Source organism: Elephantulus edwardii, unplaced genomic scaffold (genome assembly GCF_000299155.1).
Source record: "Elephantulus edwardii isolate Elephantulus edwardi_28Jun2011 unplaced genomic scaffold, EleEdw1.0 scaffold00133, whole genome shotgun sequence".
NCBI classification, from domain to species: Eukaryota; Metazoa; Chordata; class Mammalia; order Macroscelidea; family Macroscelididae; genus Elephantulus; species Elephantulus edwardii.
The window spans coordinates 769230-782297 of NW_006399883.1; the positions used below are offsets into that span (position 1 = coordinate 769230).

The 13068-nt window shown below is 38.6% G+C and overlaps 1 pseudogene; it reads right to left on the bottom strand.

The window, feature by feature from the left end:
• Positions 1 to 701: 701 nt before the first annotated feature.
• On the bottom strand, positions 702 to 12500 carry LOC102851028 (annotated as a pseudogene).
• Positions 12501 to 13068: the final 568 nt, after the last annotated feature.

Here is a 13068-nt window from a genome sequence, read left to right on the forward strand (position 1 = left end):
ATATAAAAGATTATATGTTACAAATTCTCAGTATATAATGGCTAAAAAGTATGTAAGTCCTTTGTTTTCCTTTTGAGAAAACAATAATTTGGACTCAGACATTTTTAGGGGGATCAAACTTTCTCCAAAAAGCCCAGGACAGCTTAATAATGGCTGAGGTAAAGTCTCAATTCTCACAAATACAAAGGCATATATAAATCCATTTTTAATAGATGAACCATAAACTGAAGCTTAAATAGCCCCTTTAAATTTTAGAATAGTATTGTGAGAAATTTTAAGTCTGAAAATGATCTTCAAGGTCAAGTACAATTTCTCAATAGTCACAGAAAAATTCAATATATCAAGTCCCATAGCTGGCAGGTATCCTTTACCAGATTAGTTATGCTAATTATCAGTCAGGGTTAAGGGGACACCTTTCCACATCAACTGTGATCAAGTTGATTTTGACTTGTAATAATCTCTATAGGACAGAGCAGAATTATCCCTGTCTTAAATTTTCCAAGGCTGTAAATCTTTTTGGCAAAATATCGTTTCATTTTTCTTCTATGGAATTGTTTGAATTTCCGTCCTTTTGGTTAGCAGCTGAATACCTTGCCAGAGCACCATCAGGGCTTCTTAGAATTTACCTCAGGAGATAATTTGTCTCTTAGATGCTATCATTGGGAAGCAGTCAGACTATACCTGTGAGAAGTTACTGATTTCTACCGCAAAATGAATCTGTCCGTTACTTTACTCAGAGCAGTGAGTACTTCTTTGTTCCTCAGATTAGAAATTAGAGGGTTAAGCATAGGAGTGAAGACGGTATCAATCATAGAAAGTATTTCATCTTGCTCTGAAGTGGACAGGTGTGAGGAATCATGTAGATGTTCACGGCTGGTCCATATTAGAGGCTCACCACAGCCAGGTTAGAGAAGTAGGTGTACAAAACTTTCTTCCTACCTTCTGACAAATTTATCTGAAGGACTGTGAGGAAGATGAGCATGTAGGATGCTATGATGGGTCCCAAGGGAAGAAGAGCAAATAAAACACAGACAATAGATACCATTGTCTCATACAAGGATATATCTTCACAAGAGAGCTTCAGCACAGCAGACTTCTCCCAGATGAAATGGTGGATTTCTCTGGAGCCACAAGAGGAAAAATGCATGGTATAGGTGGTATTGGTGTGAAAATTCAAGGCGCCTCCACCTCCAGGACACTAGGGTCATCTGCAAACAGATCTAGAGTGCATGATAACTGGGTACATCATGAGGTTGCAGACAGTCATTAAGACACGTGAGTCAAAAAAAGACACTCACCACCTCCAAGGTCAAAGAACATCTGGGATCCACAGCCAGTTTTTGAGGTGTTTTTCTTCCCAGAGGAAAACACTGATGACTATTTTTGATACTGTGGTGGAAATTAAGGCCAAAGTCGGAGAGAGATGGCTGAGCAATATGCACATGGGGATTTGGAGTCAAGAGTCCACTCCACCTGTATCAGGAGGATCAGGATGATGTTACCAGTGAAGGTGATGATGTAGGTGAGAAGAATGGAGGTGAGGATGCTGATGTACTGCAGCCCTGGGAAAAGTCCCAAGAAGAAGAAGTCAGTCAGGGTTTAGTTGCCTGTATGCACACTCTGGGCTTTCAGATTTGAAGTAGAAAGTGCAGAGAAGACAATAAAAACCAATATGTGCAAATACTTTGTCTTTTATTATAATTTGTCAACATATTTCCTTTGAATTCTATTATTAATAATGCAAAAAACCTCCAAAACTTTTTAACATGATAAGCTATTTAAAAAAATTTATTATTAATTTCAGTGAAAATTTACAGAGACTTTGGATTTCCATTCATTCATTGTTGCACTTTTCTCCCCTCCCAACCACACTCCTCCCAGTACATTACCCTCTTGTAAAAGTAAAAGAAAAATTCTTTCATTGTTTTACAATCCCTCCCCCCAGGTCCACTCCACTATTCAGCCTTTGCTCTCGACTCCTGTCATGACAAAAATACCTAATCACATATCCCCTTTAAACAGTTTTTTCACCTCATCTGTTTCAATGCAGTATACATTATTGAACCTATCTTTCTCAGTCTCCCCCCAACCCCAATGTCAGTCCTGTTTTACAACAGTGGCACCATACAGTATTTGTCCTTTTGTGACTGAGATACTTCACTCAGCATAATGTCCTCCAAGGTCACCCATTTTGCATAATATTGCATGAGTTCCTTGTTTTTCAATGTGATGAGCTCTTTTTAATAAAGTAGTCTTCTCTTCCTCTTTTGAAATATACCCTGTTGTACAATTTTGGTTATGAAAGGTGAGGCTCATAGGTTGAAGGTTGGAAGATGTAAAACTTTGCATTTTCATTGGAACAGATGAAAGAAAGAACCATTTAAAAGGTACATATGATTAAACATTATGTGACAACAGTCCAGAATAAGAGGCACACTGCAAAGTGCACTAGGAGAAGAGTGTGGGTGGTAGGAAGAAATTGTGGAACAAAAAATTAATATCTTTTTTAAAGAGAACTGGGAGGCGTAGGGAGGAAAATGTGCAGCAATGAATGAATGAATGAATGAATGAAAATCCAACTCTGTAAGCTTTCATTAAAATTACAAAAACCTCAAAAAAACTTTGCATTTTACAATGGAATACTACACAGCATGCAGGAGCAATGATTTGCAAATTATTACCTAACTTTGGAGGGACTGGAGAGCATTATACCGAGTGGACTGAGTCTCACAAGGACAAATATTGTATAAAACCATTATTGTAGAATTAGTGTAAGGATCCAAAGAGGGGGCAGGGTGGAAGCAGAGGGATGAAGATATGCAGGGGGAGGGGAGCTTAATCATGGAGTTATACAGTTTGATGGATGGCTGGTGAGGGAAATTGGAAGAATCTGTTAAACTAGCATAATGCAATCCCCTTAAACTCCGCCCCCCCCCAACTTTTCATCAACATTAACATGGATTTGGAAATAGCATAAACATGAAGGACACAGAGAGAGGTAAGAAAGGCTTGAATTGGTTGTATTCTTTGGAGAAAAAACCCTCTTGTAGCATGTCCAATATCTTTTAAGGATATGTGTGTTTTCAAGTTTCAACTGAATTATAGTTGCCCCTCCACTGGGTTTTCAGAGGCAGTAAATTGCTTAGGAGAAGATTTCCTATTTTTTTTGAGCAGCTGGTGGATTCAAACCACACACCTTTGGACTGACAGCACAATTCTTTACCACTAAGCCACCAGGCCTTTTGTTCATAGGGCCGTTATGAGTTGTGCTTGACTCAAAGGCAATCAACAACAACAACAAGAAGCCACCAGAACTCCCTTTCAAAAATATTGTTGTTGTTATGTGCCATCAAGTCAGAACCAACTGAGCTGAACCTCCGGTGCATTTTCAGAGGCAGTAAATCACATGGGAGGAGACTGTCCATTCTTCCATGGAGGATCTGGTGGATTGGAACTACATGCCTTTGGGATTGCAGGACAGCGTGTGTGTGTGTGTGTGTGTGTGTGTTTCTAGAATGTAAGTACTTTTCATCATTCCTAAACTTTGAGTGATCTGTCACACATGTAAAATTGTATAGACACACCACCTAGGGAGTGAGAGATGAGGGCATAGCAGTGCCTATAATATAGTGCTATGATTAGAAAAACACCCTACACACAAGGTTGACTACATGAGTTATGCAGTGGTTGAAAGCAGCAGAAGCTGTAACTCAGAGCCAAGTGCTTAGTTCCTTCTTAAATTCTCATTTCCAATAAGCCTAGAGAAAATCTGCATGAGTATCAGTCACCTTTCTGCATAGAGCATACATTTATGCTAAATATTAATATGTTAAAATTTGAAGGCTATGATAATTCCAGCCGTCAAATTATTAGAAATTATTGCTGTCAAAATGGAACTGATTCATAGCTGACCCTCCAGTGGAAAACTCAACCAACAAACCAACTAACCAAATGAATAAATAAACAAATGACTTTTGATTTTCTCAGAACATCATCATTAGTTAGCCATAAATCCCAAATAGATCAGATTTTGAACCAGAACTGGGGGTTGCTTAAATGACTAACCAGAATCAGCTATCTCCTACTCTATCTGAGCATTAATTTAGATGGCTGGCTTTTATTAGACTTGAACGGTTTGGAGTTCGTCCTACTTGGTTCTCTTATTGACTACATGATGCCAAAATTACACTGTGCTTTATGAAAACATGAAGAAAGAAATTATTACTTGCCAAATTTCAAATAAATTATTCCCTAAAAAATAATTTTCATGGCAATCAGAACAGAATCTTAGATGACCCTCCAGTGGGTTTTGTTGTTGTTGTTAAGTGCCGTCCAGTCACAAGCGACTCATAGCGACCCTATGAAGGAGAGTCCTCAACACTAGTGGGTGTTTAGAGGCCAGGTAAATTGTACGAGAGGAGTCATGTAAATTGTTCATCTTTCTCCCATGATGCTGCTGGTGAATTCAAATCGCCAGAGAGATGATGCCTTTGGGTTAGCAACACAACTCTCTATGGACCATGCAATGAGTGCTCCCTAAATAAGTGACTAGACAGTTACGAATGTCAGTATATCAGGTAGGAAACAACAGTTGAAATAGTCTGATTATCTGGTTCAAATCAAGACTTAATTATTACTGTTTGAATTGTTGACCTATCCTTTGGTGAGAATGGTGTGTTGAAGGCTCTTACCACTATTATGGTGCTGTTTATTATCTTTCTTCAGGTCTGTTAATTGTTGTTTAATGTATTTTTCAGGTCTATCATTTGGTGTTGATGTTGACCAATGTTATGTTTTCTTGATCTATTTTGTCATTCTTTAATAATTGTGTATTATTTAATCTTCCTTATTTTTTTGTAGCTTTCATCCTGAAGTCCATTTTATCAGTCCATTTAATAATTTGCCATTACTGCTTTTTGGGGATGTCATTTCTTGGTATATTTTTCCCAGTCTTTGATTTTTTTTTAAATTTTATTTTATTTTATTAGATCTGACTGGTACAGGAGGAGATTGTCCCTCCTTCTCCAGCAGAGCATCTGGTGGATTTGAACCGCACACCTCTGGGACTACAGTGCAGCTTCTTGCCACTAGGCCCTCAGAGCTCCCCTCTAGTCTCTCATTTTTAGTCTATCTTTTTGCTCATTCTTGGATGTGTCTCTTGTAGGAAACATTGATGGGCTTTGGTCTTTTTAATCCATTCTGGTACTTTTTTTTCTGTTTACTGGTACATTTGATCCACCAATGAATATCAACATGTCAGGTTTTATCAATTCCATTTTGCTGGGATTCCTGCCCTGGTTGTTTATGGTTACTATGGTTTATCCACTTTCCATTTGTGTCTCTTTGTGAAGGACTTTCATTAGAATTTCCTGTACAGTTGGGCTTGTTTCCACAAATTCCTTAAGTTGCTATTTTTCTGCAAATGACCTAATTTCTCCTTCATATTTGGTGGACATCTTTACTGGGTAACAATCATTGGCTGACAATTGTTTGTTTGTTTGCTGTTTTTTTTTCAGCCTTCTTTCTGTACATGCCATCCATTGTCTTCTTGCTCTCAAGGTTTCTGCTGAGAAATCTGACCTTAATCTATTTGTTCATCCTCTTTAGGTACTCTTCATTTTTCTTGTGCTGCTTTAGAATTAGATCTTTATCTTTGAGTCTGAAGAATTTTGCCATTTTATATCTTGATGTTTTCCTTTTGAGGTGTAGTCTGTTAGGGGTTCACTGAACTTCTTGAATGTGGAGTTCCTCATTCTTCAAAATACCCAGGGAGTTTTCTTCTATACTTCTTCCACAATTTTCTCAGTGCTTTTCCTTTTCTGGAATTCTGATCATATGCATGTTGTTCCTTTTAATATTATCTCACATGATTCTAATGTTTCCTTCATTTTCCTTTTGTCTTCTCTGTTTTTTTGCCCCCCCCCCCCAATATGTTTCCATTGAGGTTCTTGTCTTCCAGATCACAGAGTCTTTGTTCTGTCTCTTCTGTTCTGTTTTATTTTTGTCTCTCCAGCATGTTGGAAGCTTCAAACATTTTCATTTTGATAGTCTGGATTGCATCTTCATGCATTTCATTTATTTCCAGTACTCTTTACATCTTGTGATGATTTTTTAAAATTCTTCTATTGTATTGAGTCGTCTACAACTCGATGGCACTTAACAACAACAACAACAACAACAACGCGAGAGCTCCGTTGGCCTCATGGATAGAAATTGAGGCTACCAAGCTTAAAGGTGAGTGATTTTAACCTGTGACCCTCAGGCCTGGTTTTATTTTTTTTTGTCAAACATTCTTCTAATTGATATAGTACTGGTCTGTTCATTTGTTGTACAGAGGTAATCTTGTGGTTGCTGTGATGCTAAACACTGTGACACTGATGTGTTAAATGTGATAATGGTTACCCATGGTGGAAAGGGTTTGGTGGAGCTCGCCGATTAAAACAGGCTTGGAAGCAGGAATGGTATCCACTTCCAAAATAGCTTGCCTCCAAAAACTCCATGAACTTGGAGAAATGATGAAAGTTATACAAGTGTTCAAATATTTCCTTCCTAGAATCACTACGAGTCATCTATGAGTTGATAGCACTTAACAGCAACCACCTCCTTATATGTACTTTCAAGTCTTCGTTCCTTCTTCTACCTTCTTCCATAGTTGTTCATGTTCCTTCATGTTGATACATTTCTGCTGGATCCCTCTCTCTAGAGTGTTGCTGTTATATGTTGTTGAGTTTACTGTGACTTATAGTGACCCTATGCACTGTAGCTCTGAACCAAGCTCTATCCTGAGCTGATCTCATAGTCAATGACACAATCACTCTCATTACCCCAATTGCTGTGTCAATCCATATTATCCAGACTCGTCTTCTCCTTTTTTGTCACTCTCCCCTTCCAAACATGATATTCTTCTCTAAGAATTTGTGTCTCCTGGCAACATGCCAAACATGTGTGAGATGGAGCCTCACAATCCTTGTTTCCAAGAAGTAGCTTGTTTTCATCCTCTCCAGGACAAATTAATTAGCTCTCTTATAGTCCATGGTATATTCAGTACTCTTCTCCAGCACCACAACTCAAAGGCATCAATTATTCTTCTTTTATCTTTGGTTGTTGTCTAGTTCTCTGATGCATGACAAGTAATTGCAAAGATCATGACCTGAATCAGTGCACCCTAGTCTCTAGACTGACATCATTGCTTTTCAGCACTCTGGAGAGGTTGCTGACAGCAGATTTTCCTAATGTAATTAATTTTTTTATTTCCTGACTGTTGCTGCCTGCCAAGAATGTTGATTGTGGAACCAAACAAACTGAAATTGTTAACAATCTCAATCTCTTCTCCCATCTATCATGATGTTACCAATTGACCCAGTGGTAAGAATCTTCATTTTTTGGATGTTGAGCTTCAATCCATATTGCAGATGACCCTCTGTGGCATATGCTTCAGGTCCTCATCAGTTTCAGCAAGCAAGGTTGTGTCATCTGCATAATGCAAATTTTTGACGATTCTTCCTCCAATCTTGAAGTCATTCTTCCTTATAAAGTCCAGCCTTCCAAATGATGTGTTCTACATACTGACTGAAAAGATATAGAGACAGGACACCTCTGATGCACTCATTTTCTAATTTTGAACCATGTAGTATTTCCTTGCTCTGTTCTGACAAGTGCTTCTTGGTCCAAGTTAGGTTTTACATGAGCACGATCAGATGTTCTGGGATTCCTATTCTTTTCAAGGTCAGCCACATTTTTTGGCGATCCACACTGTCAAATGTCTTTGCAAAGTCTATGAGACACAGATTCTTCCGGTGCTCTTGGCTTTCAGCCAAGATCCTTCTTACATTGGCGATAACATCACTAGTGCAATGCCCTCCCCAAAACCTGGCTTGTATTTCTGGTACCATTCTAGACATTTTTAGATGATCCTCTGCAGGATTTTTCTTGTGTGTGCATTAGTGATACTGTTCAATACTATTGATTATTATTGATAATCACCTTTTTTTTTTTGGTAATGAGAATAATATAGATCTTTTCCAGTCAGTTGGCCAGGTAGTTGTCCTCCAGATTGGCAGAACCTGGTGAGCATGTCCAACCAGGGCTGCATCTGTTGGTTAAAATATGTCAACTGATATTTCATTAATTCCTAGGGCCTTATTTTTTACCAATTCCTGCAAAGCAGCTTCAACTTCCTCCTTCATCACCATAGCTTATTGCGTATTCACTTTATTTATGGCTTCCATTCTTTCTTCCACCCTTTGTACCTTCTTTGGTACCTGTTCATATGACTCTGCATCAGTATATTGCTTCTGCCTCCATATCTCTGGGATATTATCTGGGTATTCAATATGCTTTACTTTTTTAGGAGGGGGTGCAATTTATTTTTCACAATGTTTGAAACTGCCTAATGATTTCTTGATATTATGTCAAATTTTTCTTGGTATGCTTCTATTGTGTCTAAGTAGGTTGTTTAGAATTATTTATGTTTATGTTATTATTGATTCTTTACAGACTCAATTTGTTCTTTTTATGGAGGAAGGCAACTCACTGTACTAAGAGTCCTCCCTGGTCCTGTGGAGTGGGAAATCTTGTCTTTCCTAAAGTGATTCGAATTCTGTTCTTCAGTGCAGCCCTGCAGGAATCTTTCCTGAAAGCTGCCCCTCACTTCTGAAGTTTGTAAGTATCTTCAGTATTGCTGGTGTGTAGTGCAGCCAGGGACCAGCTTCCCCCTCACAATGTATGCAAATTATCATATTAGACAATGGGTGAATGAGGAAATGTGTGAAACACAATGAAAATGGATGAAGCACAATGCATACAAATTTTGTAAGCAAGCCAATATAAAAGAAAAATAGACAATAAGCAACAGGTAGGAAAATACTTGCAAAAAGAAATCTCAATATATAACAATATCTGGTATCTACACGCAGCTGCTGCTTTGATCTCACCAATGGGATGCCTCCCACATGACTCCAAGTAACACGACTGTCTCCAAGCATTTTCCTTCACCATTCATCTCAGGAATGGTCCTGTAATGATCTGAAGGTCATTCTTTTATGTTTTATTTCTTTCTTGATTTCGTTTGCTACACACATATTTTATAACAAAATCCAAAACCATTGCTATAGTACAACCTGATTTACAGTAACCCTATAGGATAGAAAGTAAATGCCTCATAAGTTTTCAAGGGCTCAAACTGCTTCATCTTTTTCCCCCATGGGGAAGCTGTGGGTTTGAATTGCTGGCCTTTTGGTTAGTGGTCAAGTGCCTTAGCCACAATGCCACCAGAACTCCTTCTGATTTTATAGACCCTATTACATGTTTAGCTTACCCCAAGGCACATCCAAATACTCTTGTTTGGGTTTCTTTTCCTGGTTTATTGGCTTTGGGGGTCATTGGTTTGTTTTTTGTTTTTTTAATTGAATTGTTTGTTTGGGTCTTTTTTGGGGGATGGTTTGGTTTTTTGTTGGGTTTGAGGTTCTTGGGGTTTTCTTTTGCTTTTAATTATAATTTGGTTGAACATTTTCAAAGAAAATTGATTTTCCATAAAAAAAATAAAAAGAAATTTAAATTAAAAAAGAAATTATTTTGAATAGAGTGAAATAACAAGGAGATTAAAAAGAATTTAAAATACCTAAGTTATGTTGATCCAATACATAAGACCCAAAATGTACTAAAAAAAAGAAATCTAGAAAGAAACAAGAAATCTGTTGTTGTTGTTGTTGTTATGTGCCATTGAGTCGCTTGCGACTCATAGTGACTACATGTACAACAGCCCTAAACTCTGCTCTGTCCTGTGCCAATCGCACTGTCTCTGACACTCCAATCCCGATTATCCCAATCACTGAACCAATCCACCTCATAGAGGGCCTTCCCCTCCTGTGCCGTCCCTCCACCGTCCCAAGCATGATGTCCTTCTCCAATGACTGGTCTCTCCTCACAACATGTCCAAAGTACGTTAGACAGAGCCTCAGAATCCTTGCCTCCTGCCCCCAACCCTCACCTCCTTGTACCCCCAATATGTTTTTCCCAATTAAAAAAAAAATAAAAGAATCCTTGCCTCCAAGGAGCCACCTGGTTCAACTCTTTCTAGGATGAATCTGTTTGTTTTTCTAGCAGTCCATGGTATTCTCAATACTCTTCTCCATCACCACAGCTCAAAGGCATCAATTCTCCTTCTATCCTCCTTGGTCATTGTCCAACCCTCTGATGCATAACAAGTGATTGTGAAGACCATGGCCTGTATCAAACTCAGCTTAGTCTCCAGAGAGACACCACTGCTCTTCAGCACTTTGGAGAGGTCCCTAACAGCAGACTTTCCCATGGCAATGCACCTTTTAATTTCCTGGCTACTGGTGCCAAGAGTGTTGACTGTGGAGCTGAGCAAACTAAGGCTGTGAACAATCTCAATCTCTTCACCATCCATCCTGATGCTGCCAATTGGTCCAGTGGTGAGAATCTTTGTCTTCTTGACATTGGGCCTCAATCCATATTGTAGGCTGTAGTCCTTGACCCTCTGAAGCAGGTGCTTCAGGTCCCCTTCAGTTTCAGCAAGCAGGGTTGTGTCATCTGCATAACGCAGATTGTTGATAAATCATCCACCAATCTTGACCTCGCATTTCTCTTCATAGAACCGAGCCTCCCGGATAATCTGTTCTGCATATTGGTTGAAAAGGTATGGAGACAGGATGCATCCCTGGCGTACGTCCTTCCCAATTTTGAACCATGCAGGGTTCCCTTGCTCTGTTCTGATGCCTGCCTCCTGGTCCAAGAATAGGTTTCGCATTAGCACGATCAAGTGTTCTGGGAATCCCATTCTTCTCAGAGTCAGCCACAGTTTGTTATGATCCACACAGTCAAATGCCTTTGCATAGTCAATGAAACACAGATAGACATTCCTCTGGTATTCTCTGCTTTCAGCTAAGATCCCGCTAACAACAGCTACAATATCCCTAGTACAAGAAATCTACTATATGCTTAATTTTCAAAGAATGTCTAGAAATATTTTTCTCTAGGATTCATAGGCAGCAACAAATTCTTAACTCACAAGAACACAATATTTATATGGATAGGAGGAAACAGATTCATCTCTAGTGATTTTAAGGATAATTAAAAGAATGAGAATCTATTAAGATTTTCCAGAGAAGGAGCCACAAGGATCCCTCCTCTCAGCCCATTACAATAGACTGCCTTCAATGTAATTATCAGTATTGTTGATTTTAAAAAAAAACCTTTAAAAAATCTGACAGAATTATTTTGGTCTTCATTTCTCTCCACTGACAAGTTACCAATTAAGTGAGAGAGCTAAAGAAAGATACCAACATCCAGAAGTTCTCAGAAAATTTGCTTTCTTCATATTCTAAAGAAGGAGCTCTGGTAACGTATAGCATTCCCTTTCATGTTTCTAACTGCAAGGTCATTAACTTGAATGTCTTAACTGCAGTGCAGGAGAAAAATTGACAATTTATTCCCATAGAGATTTATAGACCAGAAACCCTAATGGAGGGTCACTATGAGCTAATCAGTTAAACTGAGTTCAATAGCAATGATGGGTTTTGGTTTTATTATAAAGAAACTAAATCTAGAATAAGCTCCAGGAAAGAAGGGCTCATGGAATCCAGGATACAATATAAATTATGATTGGAACTGCAATGACATTCTTTTTAAATGAAGAACTCAATTCTCAGGAAGGTAAATGGACCTTCTCAGAAGAGAAGCCAAAGTCCAAGATGGTAAACTAGTGACTGCCTTGGTGATTTCACCAAATACAGAGGCAAAGAACTTTGAATTATTGTTGATATGTACTGTGGAGGTGGAGTTGAAATTGACCCATAGCTTACCCTCCAGCAGGCTTTCAGAGGAAGTAAATTGTAGGGGAGGAGATTGCCCATCCTTCTCCAGCAGAGCAGCTGGTGGACTGAAACTGCATGCCTTTGGGATTGCAGTACAGATTCTTAACAGTACGTCACCAGAATCTCTGCACTATGGGTACAATTGCAAAACAGTTACTGATTTAGGGATTTCGCCAATTACAGAAGCAAAGGGAATTGTATTAAATTACAGAAATACAACCAGAAGACAAGACATAGTTCTTGCAAGAGAAATTGTTGGAATAAAGACTACATAGAGCTCTGATAACTTAGTGGTGAGGAGTTGTGCTGCCAGACCAAAGGCACCTGAAACGAATACATCACCTCCTCTACTGGAGAAAAATGAACTATCTCCTCCTACGCAATTTACGTTCTCTGTAAATTCACTGGAGAGGCGGCTATGAGCTTGTTTCCACCTGACAGGACAGGACAACAATAGGAACAAGGCAACATAGAATTGGGACTTGAGTTGCAAGACATTCAGTGACAGACAAGTTGGGAAAAATGTTCTTGCTATTACCCAAAACCTTAGGTTTTTTCCTCCTGGGACAACATGATCTGCTTAGTTGATTCTGGGTTCAGAGATTAAGAGATTTATTTGAAGTATATACCATTGGGAGAAACAAAATTCTCACAGCTCTCCATAATCCGCTCTGTTCTTCATTTCTTTTGACAGATTTATATAGTGAATACAACCATTTATATAGTCAATATATAAGATTTATATAGTGAACTCAATGGCACAGACAAACAACAAGAAAACTGTAAAAAAGAAGCCAGGATAAAAGTGTCTTTGAGAAATCAAGACTTATGTAACTATCATGTATAAGGAGGAATTGAAATGACCACTCACATTCCTGGGGAAAGACACTTGCTCAGATTTTACGCAGGTTCATACCGCAGGCTGATTTCTAGGCTCAGAACAGAACAATACAGTATGTAATCATCATCATTACAGTAAGTTGTTGTTATTGTGTGCCATCAAGTTGGACCCAAATTAAAGTTCCAGAAGGTTTTCACAGAAGGTATATCACACTGAAGATGATTTCTATGGAGCAGGTGAGGGACTGACACTGTGTTTCTTTGGCTTGACAAGGCAACTTCTTGCCTCTAGGCCATAAAAGCACCCTAATATAAGAATAATAACACTAATAATGCAGCAACTTAGAAATAAGCTTTTTTGTAGAGGAAAAAAGCCTGTAACCCACTGTTG